The 16,667-nt window shown below is 43.6% G+C and overlaps 1 pseudogene; it reads left to right on the forward strand.

Annotated features, from left to right (window-relative positions):
- The first annotated feature begins 12,218 nt into the window (after window positions 1–12,218).
- LOC103084629 (phosphatidylinositol N-acetylglucosaminyltransferase subunit P pseudogene) lies at window positions 12,219–12,600 on the forward strand (annotated as a pseudogene).
- The last annotated feature ends 4,067 nt before the right edge of the window (window positions 12,601–16,667 follow it).

Raw genomic sequence — 16,667 nt, forward strand, 5'->3', positions numbered from 1 at the left:
TGGAAAGCAGACCTGCGTGCATTTTTTCTGTGGGCAGGCAGAGTACAGACAGGGCCTGGGCTTTGCTCCCATCCTGCTCCAGATCTATAGTTCCCTGTGCTATACAGTAGAACCTTGTTTTTTATCCATCCTATATATAACAGTTTGCACCTACTAATCCCAAACTCCCAATCCTTCCCTCCCCCACCCCCTCCTCCTTGGCAACCACAAATCTGTTCTCTATGGGTGTGAGTCTGTTTCTGTTTCTTAGATACTTTCATTTGTGTCATATTTTAGATTCTACATATGAGTGATATCATATAGTATTTGTCTTCCTCTTTCTGACTTACTTTGCTTAATATGATAATTTCTAGGCATCCATGTTGCTGCATATGGCATTATTTCATTCATTTTTATGGCTGAGTAGTATTCCATTGTGTGTGTGCGTGTGTATATAAGTATACGACGTTTTCTTTAGCCATTCATCTGTTGATGTACATTTAGTTTGGTTCCATGTCTTGGTTATTGCAAATAGTGCTGCTATGAACATAGGGGTGCACATATCTTTTCGAATTATAGTTTTGTCTGGCTATATGCCCAGGAGTAGGACTGCTCGATCATATGGCAACTCTACTTTTAGTTTTTTGAGGAACCTCCATACTGTTCTCCATAGTGACTGTACCAGTTTATATTCCCAACCACAGTGTAGGAGGGTTCCGTTTTCTCCACACCCTGCCCAACATTTGTTATTTGTAGACTTTTAATGATGGCCATTCTGACCAGTGTGAGGTGGTACCTCACTGTAGTTTTGATTTGCATCTTTCTAATAATTAGTGATGATGAGCATTTTTTCATGTGCCTCTTGGCCATCTGTATGTCTTCTTTGGAGAAATGTGCCTTTAAGCCTTCTGCCCATTTTTCAATTGGGATTTTTGTTTTTTTGTTATTGAGTTGTATGTGCTGTTTGTATATTTTGGAAATTAAGCCCTTGTGGGTCACGTCATTTGCAAATATTTTCTCCCAGCCCTTATAACCTCAGCTTTCCACCCTTGAGACTGTCATGGGATGCTGAGTACATTTGTCCAGCTCCTCCTGCAACAGAGATCCCAAATGTGCAATGGTGTAAACAAGTTAGAGAATTAGTTCTTGCTCACATATCAAATGGGGAATAAACAGTCAGGGGCAGATTCGATGGCTTTACGGTGTTGGGGGCCTAAGCTCTTTCTGACTTCTTATTCTATGATCCCTAGAGAGCTGGCCTCATCTTCATGGATCAAGATTTATCGCTACCACATTCCAGCCAGTGGGAAGGGAGTAATGCACTTTTTCCTTCTTTAAATGCAGGAGCCAGAGTTTGCACACATCGCTTCACTCACATCTCAGTAGCCAGAACTTAGTTACGTGGCAACATCAAGCTGTAAGGGAGGCTGGGAGATGGAGTCTCTACTCTGGGTAGTGATGTGTCCAGCTAAAAGTTGGGGATTCTATTACTAAGGATGACGGGAAGAACAGATATTAGGGACAGCGACACCATCATTTTCCTGTCACTCATTTTAGACCCTTCTCCACAATCCAGTTTGTCATCACATCCTGGCCCATGCCCACTCCTGATGCCTTTCCCATAAGGCCCTATTGTTTATCCCTACTGACATCAGGGCGAATGGCCCTTACAGATTTATTCCTCGTGTCTTATGAGAACTTTTAGCACACCTTTTGCCTCCAGTCTCTTTCCACCCTCCCCCTGTGATCATTTTAAAGTGCAAATCTGATCGTGTGGCTCCACAGTTTAGAAATTCTTCAGTGGCTCCTCAATGCCCAGAGCAGTGAGATTTTCACTGCAGATTTCTGAATCCCTGAAATTACATGCATATTTGGCTCATATGTGCATTTTCCCAAAGAGAGCTTCAGAGTGTCCAAGGACTCTGTAATTACCCCTCAAGTTACAGGCTCAAGTTCAAATCCCTAATGTCAACATACATGTCAACAAGTGAGATGTATCTACCAAGCTTCTTCTCAAATCTCTCCAGTCATTCCCCTGTGCATCCTAAACCCAAGTCATCGTGAAATGACTCTGAAAGAGCAGGCCGTGCTCTTTCACACTCCACATCTTTACACCTGCTGTTCTATCTAGAATGCCTGGGCAAACTCCTATGCATCCCGCTGGCTTAGCTCAAAAGCCACCTCCTCTGGAGGCTTCCCTGACTCCCTCTGGCCAAGTCAGTCTCTGCAGCATGACTCAGACTTCCATCATTCATCCTATCGCATAGCTGCTGTCAGCCTATGTCTGTCTCCTCCACCAAACCATGAACTCTGGAGCCTGGGACCCAGAACAGATAGTCCACAGATGTTTGTTGAATAAATGTCACTCATGCCCCCCCAAAACTCTAGTGTTATTTCTGAAATGTAAATCTGAGCATCGCTTACTATGTTCCTATTTCCTTCAAGTCTTGTTACAGTGGCTTTCTCTCTGGTCTCATCTTGCCATCCTTCCTTTTTTCTGTTCCAGGAACATTGGAGTTCTTCTAATGCCCCAAGTCAGTGTTCTCCCTTGACTTGAGGCTTTATGCATGCTTCCTCAGCTCCTCTTTGCCTGGCTAATGCCTAGTCATCCTTCAGATAGCTTAAACATTCCTTGGGAAGCCTTCCTCGACTCCCTCCCCACCTTCCGACTAGGCTGAGGGTCCCACCTATGCGTCCCCATCACACCTTGTACTTTCCCAGTTGCAACATGCATCATTCTGGACCAGAAGGAATTGTTTGTCTTTCTTCCCTGCTAAACTGTGTGTTCTGTGCCTAACTTGACTACCAGCATGTCCCCAGCTCCAAACACAGTACTTGGAAGGGAGTAAGTCCCTGACAAATCTGTGTTAAATGAAAGTTAGGTGAATGAATTTTTCAACCATAAATCTATAGCTTTTCATTGCCTTTAGAGCAAAGACTTATCACAGCTTTAGGGCCCTTTATGATCTGGTCCCCATATAATTTCAGTCTCATCTCTTCCAAACCCAAACAGCATCTCTCTCAAACTCTACATGCCAGTTCTATCTAATTGAATGAAGGCCCCCAAATGCTGGCTCTCCGATCTTTCAGCCTTTGCAACACCGGTCTCTCTGCCTGACAAACTCTGTTTTCTCCTCACCTCTCAGTATTCTCCCTTTTCTGGTTAACATCCACTAACCTTTACATTTTCTTTTTTTTGTTTATAAATTTAGTTTATTTATTTATTTTTTTGCCTGCGTTGGGTCTTCGTTGCTATGCACGGGCTTTCCCTAGTTGCGGCAAGCGGGGGTCACTCCTACTTGCGGTGCGCAAGCTTCTCATTGTGGTGGCTTCTCTTGTTGTGGAGCACAGGGTCTAGGTGAGTGGGCTTCAGTAGCTGTGGCTTGTGGGCTCTAGACCACAGGCTCAGTAGTTGTGGCGCACGGGCTTAGTTGCTCTGCGGCATGTGGGATCTTCCGGGACGAGGGATCGAACCATGTCCCTTGCATTGGCAGGAGGATTCTTAACCACTGGGCCACCAGGGAAGTCCCTTTACATTTTCAATTAGACGCCTCTTTCTCTAGTAGCCTCCCTTGACTTCCTAAGACCATCTCTGGTGCACTTTGTTGGTACGCCTGTAGTGTTCTAGGCTTCCCTCTTACCATTCTGTTTCCCCAAGTAAAGGAAGTGGCTGTCTGAACTGTGTCACTGTTATGTTTCTAATTCAAACCCAACACCTGCACACAGTGGATACTCCAGAAATATCTGTGGAATGAACTGTGTTATCTGGTCTTATTCTTTACTGTTAGCAAGTGTGTCTTGTCTTCCTAAAGCCGATTGCAAGCTCCCATGCAGGCAGTGAAAGAAGTTAGAATACCTGTGGGTCTCTCCCCTGGCCTGAGCTTAATTCCTGTCTCCAGTGAGCCTGATTTATGTTCCTTGGAGGCTGTGCTGTCAGACACTTGATAAATGTATTAATCAGCGGAAACTTGGCTTAAAGTCCTGGAAAAGCCTGGAATTGGGATCATGGTAACCTTAGACACTGGTTTTCTAGAGGGGACCACAGCTGCTTTCCAAAAGCCAGTGCTGGGAACAGTGTCAGGCACTGGGCCGGTTTCAGCAGACTTTTGTGGAATGAATTCTAGAACAGTGACAATGACAGGGAGGCAGGCTGTGCTTGTTCATCTCACCATGCTCTGGGCTCAGACATTCCAATGGAATGGAATGGTTAAGTGATGAGATCATGTATTCACGTTCCAAACTCAACATGAAAAGAAACATTTAAAATCTCAGAAAGGGTGGAAAAGTCTTTCTGATAATGACTCAGTGGCTTCAAACTCTAGGAAAACCAGTTTACCTTCTCTGGTAAATAAGCAGTTTTTAATAGCTGGACTTGAATGAGATAATTTTTAAAAATATGACCAAATAAAATTTGCCACCCTAACATGAGATGCAGAGATAGACCCTAAATTGGTAACACAGGACACGGACCCCCTTACTGCTCTCTGCAGAAACACAATAGAAAATAAGACCCACATTGCAAATTCACCAGAGCTGAGAGCAGAGAAATGCAAAGAAACTTTGAGACAGAATATCGAGAGGCAGCATTTTAATATATAAACGGTCAGGATGGGCCAGAGTCTTGCTACTGCATGTGTGGTGTGGCCCTACAGCGTCAGCATCCCCTGGGAAATGGTTAGAAATGTAGACTCTCCAGCCCCCTTCCCTCGCAGACTGACTGCGTTCCAACAAGCTCTCCATGTGATTTGTATGCACATCAAAGTTTGAGAAGCAACCAGCTGGAACATTTATTAATGTGGGGTTCTGCTCTTAAAATGTGCTTTGAGGTCAAAATAAACCCATTTAAAGCATTTTAGATCATTATTTGCTCCATTCTCTCTGAGCAACACAGTCCCACTTCGATATCCTGCTCTAGGACTCTGAGCCTCTCTTAAATTACAGCATTGTACTGAAGTTTGCGGTGCCATTTCGGTAGACAGTCTTTATGGATTACAAATTGGATTCCAAAACTTCCATCAACTGTTCCTTGCTCAGCACCCCCAGGAGGTAGGTTGTATGATGAATTCCTTTTTTAGAGGTGATGAAACTGGAGCCCGGGGAGGTTCCATGACTCACCCATGGGACAACAAGCAAATTGCTATCTGAGACAATTGAGAACTCAAGCTTTTGAGCTGTCAATGTGAGGCTCACCCGACTTTGACGTCTTTCCTTTTTATACAAGAGGGATTTTTGTTTTTGCGTAAGAGGTTTTTAAGAAGGAACAAATTTATAGATAAAGCCATGCACATGTGCGCCCCTGGGATTGTGGAAGTTTAGGAGCAAACTTTCCAGTGGAAAGTCAGTGCAGAACGCGCCCTGTCCGGCCCAGCTTCCACATTCCTCCTGCAGCCCAGGAAGGCTCCGTCTCCAGAGCCACCAGCCTGGTCCAGCCCACCTTCATTTCGTGCCTGGAAGTACTTCTAACTGCTCTTCCAGTTTTCAGTCTCTCAACCTTCAATTCATACTCCATAAAATTGAATAACTTTTTGTAATGTTAATAGCACCTTATAACTTCCTCCCCTCCCCTGCTTCGAACTCTTGGTTCACCTTAGGATAAATTCAGTTTCTTTTAACATGGCCTAGAATGATCTGTTCTCACTAGTATTTCCCTTGCTGTTGCAACACTGTTTCAGTTCCTCTTGCCCCAAGCTCCTGACCCCAGGACCTGAACTCAAGTTCTTCCCACTTTTTTTTTTTTTTTAAGATGTTGGGGGTAGGAGTTTAGTAATTTATTTATTTATTTTTGCTGTGTTGGGTCTTCGTTTCTGTGCGAGGGCTTTCTCCAGCTGTGGCAAGCAGGGGCCACTCTTTGATGGGTGCATGGGATTCTCATTGTTGTGGCTTTTCTTGTTGCGGAGTGAGGGCTCTAGGTGTGTGGGCTTCAGTAGTTGTGGCATGAGGGCTCAGTAGCTGTGGCTCATGGGCTCCAGAGTGCAAGCTCAGTAGCTGTAGCACATGGGCTCCCCTGCACTAGCAGGGAGACTCCCAACCACTGCGCCACCAGGGAAGCCTGGGGGCCACTCTTCATCACGGTGCGCAGGACTCTGACTATCGCGGCCTCTTGCATTGCGGAGCACAGGCTCTGGACGCGCAGGCTCAGCGGCCATGGCCCACGGGCCCAGTTGCCCCGCGGCATGTGGGATCCTCCCAGACCAGGGCTCGAACCCGTGTCCCCTGCACCAGCAGGCAGACTCCCAACCACTGCGCCACCAGGGAAGCCCTCTTCCCACTTTTTTTTTTTTAGGTGTTGGGGGTAGGTGTTTATTAATTAATTAATTTATTTTTGCTGTGTTGGTGTTGGGTCTTCGTTTCTGTGCATGGGCTTTCTCTAGTTGTGGCAAGCGGGGGCCACTCTTCATCGCGGTGCGCAGGCCTCTCACTATCACGGCCTCTCTTGTCACGGAGCACAGGCTCCAGATGCGCAGGCTCAGTAGTTGTGGCTCACGGGCCCAGTCGCTCTGCGGCATGTGGGATCTTCCCAGGCCGGGGCTCAAACCTGTGTCCCCTGCATTAGCAGGCAGATTCTCAACCACTGCGCCACCAGGGAAGCCCCTTCTTCCCACTTTTGTGCCTAACTCCTCCTGTTGCTTCAGCCCCAGACTTCGTGTTTCCTCAGAGAGGTCATTCATGACACCACCATAACCGAGTACCCCCTCCTCATCCTGGTGTTAGTATTTTTGTATTATTACTTGGTTCTTTGCCTTCATGACACATGGGCAATTGTGTATTCATTTGTGTTTTTGTTTGTTTACTCTATGGCTGCCCCTCTAAATTGCAAGTATAAAACAAAGAATATTGCCCACTCTCCAGTTCTACAAGGATCATCAAATCATTAGCCACTGCAGTCACTGACCAACAGTGCACCCTGAGAGGAATTCAGGATGAAGAACAGGATGTGGCACTCTGTGCTTTGGAAATAAACCCTTAGAAAATTAGATATATATATTTTAATATTTTTATAAAACTTTTATGAACTCTTGCATCTTCCCAAACATACAAAAGCACTAAAATCATTAACTAAGATGCTGTCCCTCATGACTGGCAGTAACCTTTTGTTGAGACGTATGGTTGACTGCACATGTTCCCCAGCCAAAATCATATTCATGCTGGCCTCTTCCCCTTCCTCTTTGGAGCAGTTCCTCAGAGCTATTTGAGGAACTCTTCTCAGGCTATAGTCCTCAGTAAGGTCCCAGAATAAAACTGAATCTTGCAACTCTTATGTTGTGTGTCTTTCTTTATATTGGCACAAGCTTCAAGAAGACAGGGACCATGACAATCTTTTTCAGCATTGTATGTCCATCCAGCTCTTTGCACATTGCTTGTCATGTAGTAGTTGTTCAATTAACAGTAGTTGAAAGTATTAATTTTTTTAATTGTTCTTGATCCTCCAGAGTTATAATCCTTCCCTCCTTGCTATTACAGATAGACGTTACTGTTTAGCGGTTACGTGCGTGGACTTTGGAGCATGATCACCTAGATTCAAATCCTGGCTCTTCGAACTTTGGGCAAGTTACTCTGCCTTAGTATCCCCATCTGTAAAGTAGGGAAGATGATGATAAGAATAATACCTACTTTATAGGCTAACATAACATAGGATGATTAAATGAATTGACATAGATATAAAAACAGTAGTGCTTGGCACATAGTAAAATTAACTATCATTACTATAACTGTATCTTGTGCATTGCTTTATTAGTGCATGCATCACTCCTTTTTGTAATTATTTTCATACCTATGTCACTCTCTAGGTCATGAATTAGATCTTTGCTTACTTCACACTCGTGAGGTCTTAACACAGTGCCTGGTCAAGTCAGCACTCAATAACATTGAACTTAACTTGGTATATTACATAACACTCAATTATGAAAAATGTATATTATTTCTTTTTCTCACCACACTCTCCTATTATTGTATCTCTTCATTAAAATTAGGCTAATAATGGGCTTCCCTGGTGGCGCAGTGGTTGAGAGTCCGCCTGCCGATGCAGGGGACAGGGGTTCGTGCCCCGGTCCGGGAAGATCCCACATGCCGCGGAGCGGCTGGGCCCGTGAGCCATGGCCGCTGAGCCTGCGCATCCGGAGCCTGTTCTCCGCAGCGGGAGAGGTCACAGCAGTGGGAGGCCTGCGTACCGCAAAAAAAAAAAAGAAAAAAAAAAAAAGAAAACTAGGCTAATAATGAATAACAAATCATTGAAATTGAAGATTTTCTTTAGCTTGGGGAAAAGGAAAATGGAAAACAAAGAACAAAAGTAAAACGTATACCTGGAGAGGAAATGTCTCTTGCGTTGCAAAATCCGGAAACCGTTTGGAAGGACAGGTTTTATGATTCTACTTAGAGGCCATCATGTTTGTAGAGGAACTGACTCCTTTCATCTCTGCAATCCATGCTTTGGACATTCTACCTAACATATTAAGTCAGGAAACAATGAGCCAGCAATATTATCAAGAATCAATCTGTACCACAGTCATTCCTAGTACACCCAAAAGAAATAATCAAAGTTGTACACAAAGATTAATGTGAATGGATGGTCATACCAATACCATACTATGATTTATCATAGTGAAAACAGCCTAAAGGTCTTCCATAACCCATGTGGGAACAGTTAAACATGACATGGCACAGAGCCACCCAGTCGAAAATGATGCAGCTAGTTCAAACCATATTTTCAAAGAAATTTTTGTTGGAGACACAGAATTGAAAGGCACAAAAATTTGATTATAAAATGGTGCTTTATGTGGGATTATATATGATTTTAATTTTCATCTCTAATATTTCTGTACTTTCCAAACTTTTACACTTTAACGGAAATGTGGTTTCTTTTTCTTTTCTTTCTTTTTTTTTTTTTTGGCCATGCCTTGTAGCTTGCAGGATCTTAGTTCCCCAACCAGGGACCAGTCCCAGGCCCACAGAAGTGAAAGTGCTGAGTCCTAGCCACTGCATTTCCCGGGAATTCCCAAAAAGTGATTTCTTTTTAAATCATAAAATAATTTTAAAAACCCATTATCCATTTTATATTTTGGCATTCATCCCATTATTTTTACTGTTTCTCAAGAGTGTGGGCCATGAACAGTTTACATCAGGATCCTGGTGCAGGCAGGTGCACACTTAGGTATCAGAATCTGCGTTTTCACCTAACTGCTCAGGTGAGTCTTCATTGAATACATGCTAACGTTGGCAAAACTTCAGATTTAGTAACTAGGGAAGAGGAGAAAAACCTGTGTTTAATATTAAAGAATTATAAATGGAGTATAACATTTAAAATTGTGAATCACTATACTGTACACTTGTAACTTACAGAATATTGTACATCAACTATACTTCAATAAAAATGTTTTTACAAGAACAATGTCTCAAGAAAGCTACTCAAACACATGGCCAGAAGATGGTGCAGGTTTTCCATTTACCTGATCCATGTCATCAGAATGAAATCTTGTTCAAAAGAAATTGCTTGATCTCATTAAGTAAATCCAGGAGAGCGTCCTCACCCTGAAATGAGAAACTAGAATCTTTACTATGGGATGGGATAAGGCATCCTTTCTTCATAGAAACCACTGTCTTCTAGAGAAAGATGAGTAGATTAGGATATGTCCTCTGGGCTAGAACAGTACTACACCCCAAAGGAAAGCTCTAGCCAGGAGTGAAAAGCAAAGGGAGAGGGTCTCTAATTCCAGGGCAGGTAGAGATGGATGCAACAGGCTCCCCAGCCTCTTCTCTTCTTTTGCCTCCACTTTGAGTCCTGGCATCAGCGGGAGAGCCCACCACCTTGGCACCTCCACTGAAGTAGTGATGGGAGCACCAACTACAGGTGCAAAATGCCTTGTCTTTCAACACCCAGCTCCCTATGACAGCTTCCAAGAAACCTTGCCCAGACCTTCCCTGCAAGTGTGGCTGACAGCCTTCTCTGTCATTCCGAGAACCCATGCTTACCTTTACCTTTTCAATCACATGTTATGTTAAAATTAATCTGTTTACAAGATCTGTCTTTCCCAGGAGATGCTAGACTATGAGCTACTAGCCATAGGCTATCAGCTACTGCTTTCCTCCATACCAGCCGTAGACTGGGGGGGAAATATCATTCACATTGGTGGTAAAAATAATTATTACCCAGGAATAATATTAACCAAAGGAAGAAAAAAAAGGAAAAAGAAAATGTGTAAGACCTATTTGAGAGAAAAAAAAAAAAACTGCCAAAAGTTTAAACAAATGATAATAACAATATTAAGAGCAAACGTTTATAGGAGTCTTACCATAGCACTATTCTAAGCATTTTTGCATATTTTACTTCATTTAATTAACAATCTATGAGGTAGGTAGCACTCGTTTTGCAGGAAATGGAGGTACAAAGAGGTTAAGAAACTTGTCTGATGAGATTTCATCTTCACGGCTGGAAAGCTTGAATAATACATGATTCTTCCCCAACTGTTTTTATTTTTAACTCAAATCTCATCAAAATCCCTAAAGAATGAAAGTTCACTGCTGTAAGAGGTTCATATTTTATGTAAGTACATAAATCCTAGAAAAAAATCTGAAAGATTGTGCATCAAATGTTGGAGGTGTCTTTGATTCTTTACACTTTCACGTATTTAACAAACTTGTTGCAATATGCATGTATTACCGAATTCTAAGCATTGTGAAAGGCACTTCAACTGAATTATCTCAAGTTCTCCCAACACCATAAGGTAGATACTATTTTGCCCACTTTATAAATTTTAGAAATGCAAGCACAGAGGAGTTTGCTAACTTACTCTAGGTCACACAGCTGGTAAAGTGGTGGTCTCAACCCAACAGCCTGAATCTGGACGGATGAGTGCCTTAATAGCAGAAGTCCCAGGACTCTGGGACTCAGAAGAGTTCCTAATTCAGGCTACAGCATCAAGCAAGACTTCCTCTTAGAGAAGCAGAGGGTCATCAAAGCAAAACTTAGAAAGAACAGTGCTCGGCACACAGTATGTACACACTAAATGTTTGACAAATGAGTTGATTAACCTAGCAAAGTGAGTAGAATTAGGGTGAGGAAGGGCATCCCAGGAGGAATAAGTCTTAACTCCAGCTCCAAGCTGGGTTTCTTCAACATTCTGGTGCTGCAAGTCCATAAATGACTCTCCTTTTCGGGTCTAGGGTGTCCTGGCAGGTGCCAGGGGTGTCAACTTGATAATCAAGCTGGAACCAGACAAAATCTTCATTTCTGACAGTCCAGACAAGGCTGAAGAGCTGGTCAGACTCAAAGATGAACCGGTGCCAGACAAGAAGCCCAGGGCCAGGCTCAGCCTGTTTGCTCAAATCCCTTGGGAAGCTCATCCTCTACTTCCAAAGTGATTCCCTAGGATCATTCTGGACCAGGTAGGGGCTTAAGGGGCAGTGGTTTTCCAGGACTTTTTGCTCATATTCCTCACAAAACACATTTTTAGGTTGACACCTAAAATTTTTCAATCATAAATTTAAATATTGGTAGTTTCAAAGGTTATATTTTCTAGTGTTTTTGTATTCTGAACATACCTTAAGTGTATTTTTTGTCAAAAACAGATTTAGTTCTTCCAGTTTATGGAAAGTGTTCTCCTTACAACCTAACTGCAAAGTCAGCCCCATGAGACAAATCATACTTTCTATCAGGAAACACTGGAGTTCACATTTCAGTTCAAATAATGGGGTTAACGTATGTCCTGGAGACATGTATCTCACTTCTGATTCTCAGTCCAGTAGAGACAGGGTGTGTCGGAGGGACGGAGGGAAGGGTGGGTGGATAGATGAAAGGAATGGATGGATGAATGGATGGATGGATTGATGGTTGGATGGAGAGGCTTGTTGCCTGGATGAGATGAAGTACCTCCCCTTTCAATATTTCTCATGGAAGCCTCCAGGTTGGAGTTGTTAGGGATTCCTACTTAGAAGCCGGCACCCTCAACCAGACTTTTATGCCAGGCAGAAATGCCACCATAATGAATCTAGTAATCATTTTGCAAAGAGAGGAAAGAAAGATTGAGAAAGAGAGAGGGGAAGGTCATACCTCAGTCACCTTCTCAAGGAGATCAGCTTTAGATACATATGGAAGCTGAGACCCTGGAAACCAAGTCTCTTAAAACTATTCGGGAGCCACAGCACATGGGTGGGGGTCTGTGGCTCCATGGTCTTTCCCTCGGGGTTTTCCTCTCTCACCCTCTTGCACAAACACAACACTGAGAATGTGCAAAGCCACGGGGAAAATGGTAGAAACTTCACCATGGCTATTGCTGGGAAGAGCAGTTCATAAATGCTCTGTTCTTTTTTTAACCCTCCAATTTGGCATCATACTATATCTTGTGTAAGCTTTTATTCCTGAATGCTGGCTAAACTTCTTAGGCTTAACCTTTCGGCCTCAAAAATACTGGGCAGATGCATTACCTGTCTATCTCTTTATAACTATAACAATTGGCTGTGTGCTCTTTTTTAGATTAACATGATGAGTACCTCGCCACTCAACTCCATTCATACAATCACAGAAGAAATACCAAGAAGAAGCCGTCTCAGCATTAAGATCTAATTCCTATCAATGGAGTGAACCATATGTTCTTTCCTACAGCCGAGGAACTTTACAACAAAAACTGAATGTAGATATATGAACACTAAGCAGTTATAAGTTTTTGGCCTTATAATTTTGACCATGGTTAATCTGACTGTCTCTCTTATTGAGATGTAAAGCCAAATGTAAATTGAACTTCTTAGATTAAGTACCACTAATATTATAAATGTTCTCAAATATTAGTTATAAATGTTATAATATGATTTCTTTTGTGTTAGGATCCCTACTCATCTTGTGTGACACTTGAAGGATTTAAGCTAAGACATGTAAAATTGTTCAAAATGGAGTCCCAGTGGTCCCAGTGTGAACTTCCATATTTGTTGTCTTGAAAAGTCTGCTGGAGGACTGAGGATGTCTTAGAGGGATAAACGAAGAGAAGTTTGATGGGTGACGTAAGTCACTGGAATAGAAGAAGCAATTGATGAGTCAAGGCCCCCTCCCCTGGGGTAAATATTATTCCTTAAAATGAGACGCTTCACTAAGGACCTGACTCCACCTGCTGAGAGCTGTTGCAGAGGGACGCTGCCAGAGGCCCTCTCACAGCAGAGGGCCACTTCCCACTCCCACTTGTCTGGAGACCCCTGTGGACTGGAGACCGCTGCTCCTGCTGAGATGTCTCCTGCCCAGGATTTTCCTTGGAAAGGTCCTTACCCCCTTTTTTATTTTCCCTACTTTGACTAACGCGTCTTGTGTGCTAACTGCGTGCAATAAATCGAGCGACTGGTGAATTGAATTTTGGCCATGTTTCATCTATCTCCAAGCCATGATGCGTGCCTGCCCTTACTGCTGGGCCCTGTGACAAACGTTGGGAACTGTTACCGACCAAACTTGGGTCGACTCACCTGCATGCAGTAAAGCCAATCCACTGACACCGGGTTGTGGTGAAGCGAAGTGCAGGGCGCCAAGCAAGGAGTCCAGGGCAGCTAGTGCTCAAAACACCCGAACTCCCAATGGCTTTCAGGAAAGCCTTTTTTTTTTAGGAAAGCATTTTTAAATGCAGGTGAGGGAGTGGAGTCACTGGGTATATGATCAGCTTGTGCACAATTCTCTGATTGGTTGGTGGTGAGGTACAGGACAGTGTCACTTTATCAATCCTCAGGTACCAGGGGGCTATGTGTTCATGGTCATCAGGACTTTAACTTCTTCCGTTTGGTGTGGGTTTTAGCATCTGTAAAACAGCTCAGGAAATGTGCATCAAATACTGTTATCTAGGTACTTCAGAGAGGAACTAAAGCAGAGGGCAAGTTGGGAGGGTTCTGTTGTGGAAGGCCGCACAGAATCCAGCATGGTTACAGAGCCACGGAGAGAGAAAGAAGTGGACAAATCCAAGGGTTTGGGAATGATTAAATGTGGGGATTGAAGGAAGGAGAGAAATCAAGGTTGACGCCTGGGGTTATGTCTGAATAACAGAGCAATTAGTGGTGCCTTTATTGCCTCGAGAGCCTGGAGTCGTCGTCGTGGCGGTGGGGTGAGCGTCGGACACGCTCAGCCGGAGGCGCCTGAGAATCGGAGCTGGAGGTGGAGCTCAGGAGGTTACTGGATCGGAAGTCAGCAGTGGCTTCAGGCCTGCATGAGATGTTCGGAGAGGCAGCGAAGGGGTGCAGATTGAAAAGGGATTGGGCCCAGGAATTTGCAAACTCTGCAAGGGGAAGGAGGAGCCAGCAAAAGATTGGGTCAGTCCTCCAGCCTCCTTCCTCACTTTGCTCAGGGCTGCATGTCAGGCTGGAGCCCCTCTCCAGGTAAGGCTGGCAGAAGCGTGGGGCACGGGGTGGTGGGCGCTGTCCTGGGGCCCCCTAGCTTTACAACCTACTCTGTCCCTCACTGGTCCGTGAGAAAGGCACCTTCCTAGGCATCCCTTACCCTGAAACTGGGGACATTAAAACAGTAGTGCCATGAGAAGAAAATGAAGACCAGGAGGAAATGAGGAAGGACTTAGGTACTAACTTTCAAAACAGAGTCGGGAGGTGAAATTGACAGTGTCTTTTGGAAGCAATGGTGTAAGTGAGAGCTTTAGGTCTTAGGGGATCTCTCCTCCATTCCCTAGATGTGAGGTCTTGAACTTTACCTGCAACCTATGTCGTCAGAGTATTTCTGCATTTCCTTCATTGTTAGAACAATTGAGTGAATTCTTTTTTCAAACAACAAAAGGAATAACATGTTTACTGTTATAATCATATAAATTTAAGCAGACACATAACTAGAAAAGTATCTTTGTGTGTGTGTGTGTGTGTGTGTGTGTGTGTGAGTACAAATGGGGTACTTTTCTACATACCAAGCCTTAAATTTCGAATTCTGTATCATGGGCTTTGCTTGTACTCTAGACCCTGAACGCAGCTGCACGGGAGACCAAGTCCTGCTCTGCAGAGAACTCATCTTCCTTCCAGGACAAGGACCCTCAGTGGGTGAGCAGTGGAAAAAAAGAAAATTCAACCAATTTGAAGGTCGAATAGGACAGCATCCCATCTAGCAACTAGAAGGGTGCTCCTAGCGATCTTTCAGGGGAGGCAATGGCAGTTTTATCATGCAGACTGCTTCTTTCTCTGGGGGTCAGGCTATAGGGAGGACCCCCATAACAGACGACCTCCTTGGTGCCAGTCAGAAAATTCCAAACTGGTTGGCTAAGATTACATTTCTGGGGAAGTTGGAAACTGCAAATAAGTCGAGTACTAAGTCTAGGTTTGGTGTTCTGGGCTTTAGCATAAGTGATGCCATTTGGGGCCTGTGTTTTTCTCTTTAGCAGCAGCTAAGACTTGGTAGTTGAGTGGCTTGGTAACTGGAGAAGTGGAAAGGGGTGAGGGAACACACATATTTTAGAGTGATCCAGGGGAATTGACCTTCTGAACACATGAGGAATGATTCTAGGGTGGGGACCCTTAACCTGGAGCTTTGGTAGTCTGATATTATTAGCAGAATCCATGACTTTGTCACCGCTCGAAATCACAGGTATTTTCATTTCATGTTACAGTTTTGCAGATATCATGGAACACAGTTTTACACTTTAAGTCAAAATTCAAAAATAGGTTAGATCTGCTGCTCGATCTTGTTAAATAATAGGTTAAGAAGCTCACATATTCTATATCTCAAATTATTGTTTTGATAACTGTGTCATGCTAAATTCCATTCAGATAGGAAAGAAAACAAATGTGGTCTCTTTCCTGCCCAAGATGCTAGACACTCTGAAATTCTATCCTGAACTCTGGGTTCAGAATCCCTAAATCAGGGTGGAAAACAAGATTTAAACACTGAGGCTGGAGCAAACTTGTTAAGTTTCAGGTCAGGCTTGGGGGGCCATCAAAAAGGGTTTGGCACAGGAGGACTCCAGGGGCTTTTAATCAGTGTGGTGATGAGTGCGGCTTTATGTTCTAATGAACTTGCTCTAACAAAATACAGCAGGAGGGCGAAATTTGGAGGCAGGAATCAGGAAGGGTGAGAAACGCTGAGCAATTCACAAACCCAAGGCATTGTGAGTGGGGAGGGTTGGCGGGTGGTAAATGTTTTGGTGTGCCTTTTAATCGTGTGATTCTTACTCATCTTGTACGACTGTAGGCTGTGTTAAGTAGTTCGAAGTGGAGTCACAGTGGCCAGTGGGCGCCTCCATGATGATTGTTCTTAAACAGTCGATGTTAGACTGTGAGTGTTTAAGTGTGACATTTTAGGAGTGTTAATGTGGATACGGAATTTGTTTGGTAAGGTCCAAGGAGAGACATCACTGGAACAGGAGCCACTGATATAGATAAGACCCACCCTCCAGGGCTTAACTAACTTATGATACACGTGTGATTGTGTGCAATATGTGGAGAGAATCATAAATTGAACTTTGGTTTGTTTCGTAGTCTCCAATTCCAGGACTCACCTGGCCTTCCTGCAAGGCTAGGCCACTTTAAACCAATTTCCTCTTAATCTGGGATGAAAAACAGGTTGTTTTGATTTGCATTTTCTTGGCTTGTGACTGCTATCATTTCATATATTTATTATCTACTTGCATTTCCTCTTTACTGAATTAACTTTTCAGAATAGGCAGCCTGTTCTTAGTGTGCTTTTTTATTTGTTTGTTTGTTTCTCTGAATTTGCTGGCGGTTTTGTGGACTCTCTT

This window comes from Lipotes vexillifer, unplaced genomic scaffold (genome assembly GCF_000442215.2).
Source record: "Lipotes vexillifer unplaced genomic scaffold, Lipotes_vexillifer_v1.1 scaffold47, whole genome shotgun sequence".
Classification (NCBI taxonomy): domain Eukaryota; kingdom Metazoa; phylum Chordata; class Mammalia; order Artiodactyla; family Lipotidae; genus Lipotes; species Lipotes vexillifer.